This window comes from Mandrillus leucophaeus, unplaced genomic scaffold, assembly GCF_000951045.1.
Source record: "Mandrillus leucophaeus isolate KB7577 unplaced genomic scaffold, Mleu.le_1.0 Scaffold1111, whole genome shotgun sequence".
Classification (NCBI taxonomy): domain Eukaryota; kingdom Metazoa; phylum Chordata; class Mammalia; order Primates; family Cercopithecidae; genus Mandrillus; species Mandrillus leucophaeus.
In genome coordinates, this window is record NW_012099333.1 from 444,508 (window position 1) to 446,955 (window position 2,448).

A 2,448-nucleotide genomic window follows, 5' to 3' on the forward strand; every position below is an offset into this window, starting at 1 on the left:
ACGAGGATATGAAAGATTCTGTTTTAATCTAAACAAAAACTGAAAAGGGAAGAGGCAAATTTTTGTGTGTGTTGATGCACATATTTTTTCTAATATTTAGCTAAAATTTACCTCTAATTATTCCTTTAAGAAATAAATGAGTTAGGCATAATGTTCTCCAATGCCCCTCCAGTTGTAACACAATTATCATGAATTATCATGGTGGTTCCTTTGTCCTTGAGGAATTTATTTAATTCATAGACACTATTACTTTGCTTTCATGCTGACCTGTGAATCAAGGTCTAGGAAAACAGAGGGAGTTTATCACATAAACATAGAAAAGGTATTTATCTTACTTAACTTATAAGAAATGCAATTTTTTTTAATCTAGAGATTTCCAAGGCAGTTTTTAAAGTATGCATCAAAGAAGGCACACAGTTTATACAAATATTTTCATCCCTTTTGGTTTGTTATAGCACCAAGATAGTATGAAGGGTGAATTACCTCTACACTTGTTTCATGTCTGTCCCTCCTACTGAGGCATTAATAGATGTGATACCATGAGTACTGCATTGTTAATACTCAGCTAAATCTCTAGAGCTCAGAAAATGCTCTTCTCAAATTCATACAGAACATTCTTATATAGGTTATGCTCTAGCTACTGCATTTGTAATGAAAAATATGTAACTACACCAAAATCCGCTTCTTCAGAAGGAAACAACAAAAATGAGCCTTCCATAACAACAAAAATTAATTGCAACCAATCTTGAAATATCTTGACATGAAATGTTGGAAATTTCTTAAGAGTATCTGAACATTTTATCTACTTGAAATATGTTAAGTCAGAGAAAAAGACATAGAATGATATTTAGTACCTAAATAATTCACTTATGGATACATTTACTTGTATCCTTATTTGAAGATACAGTGTTAACATTGAAAATAGTATGCATGTATACTTTCACCATAAAAATTGGAGTAATACCATATAGAGAAAGATTTCATCCTTCCTTAGTGAACCTGAAGAACTTCAAAATAAAAAAGAACACATCTGATTTTAAAAAGTTATAGTCAGTCAGGCGCGGTGGCTCATGCCTGTAATCCTAGCACTTTGGGAGACCAAGGCGGGCAGATGGCCTGAGGTCAGGAGTTTGAGACCACCATGGGCAACATGGTGAAACCCCGCCTCTACTAAAATACAAAAAAGTAGCCAGGTGTGGTGGCACATGCCTGTAGTCTCATTTACTCGAGAGGCTGAGTCGCGAGAATTGCTTGAACCCAGGAGAGAATGATAGGAATTAGAAAGTTACTTTATTTTTCTAGTTTATATTCCTTTAAAGACTACATTTAGAATTAAAGAAGAGAAGCTCAAAGCAGACAGGAGGTGACTTTGTTTTAATAGCTCATTGGATTGATTGATAGGTTGAAGAGATAAAAAAGTAATCTACTTATAAAATATAGAGATTTAGTCCATGAAAAAATGATGTGCAGCTTATAAACTGTGTCTCAGTGAGATCATGCAATGTCATTTGACTGTTAGGAATCTCTAATCAGAAATAATTTATCATATAAATAGCCAAGAAACAAACAAACAAAGTCAAGGAAAAGTAAACAGTCTTGATCATCAAAATAATGGGTAATGTATATGGGAGGAAAAAAAACAGCAGAAGCAAAATATGGTCAGAATATATAAAAAGACTATTTGGGAACAATAAAATTTTATTGAATACGTTCTCAAAATGGGGCACTTTGAAACTTTTAAGAACAACCTTGTAGATGTATTATTTTGGGTTTGGTTTTCCAAATATTTAACACATTTCATATGCAATTAATTATCTATGAAGCTTTCTTATCAAAGTTTTCACTCTATTTAAATAATGTTATCAGAATTTAAAAAAATAGTGTACTACAACTCAGGCATTGATTTGTGCTGTTCTCAATTTCCTAAAAATCTCAACTCATATATGTCAAAATTGTAATCTTTTCAAAGTGACTAAAAACATGGACATAATGATAAGGTTTCACAAATGTCAGAAAGTTTTACTGTCTAACAAGACCACAGCAAGGTTTTTAAAATGTAGGGGAGTTGATTTAAGTCTCTGTAGATAGCTAGTTTGGATTGAGAAGGAAAACGTTCCATCAAAAATTCAGCACAAAATTTTTTGAGAACGTTCTGCTTATGAAGTCCTGTACTTGATACTTTAGCACATTCAAAAGTCTGGAGAGACAAAAACACACACACACACACACACAAAAAAAAGTCTGAAGAGATTGTAGAATAATAAGGGAATTACAAGTGCCCAACCAAATGCTACCTATGCTAAATAGCATATGCCATAAAGCCAAAAATAAATTAAAATTTAATTAAATGTAACAGTATTAGCTTACTAATACATAAAAAATAAATATACTTAAAGAGAAATTAAATTTTATTGAGTAGGAGTTATCAGAATAGTCTAGTTTTAAATT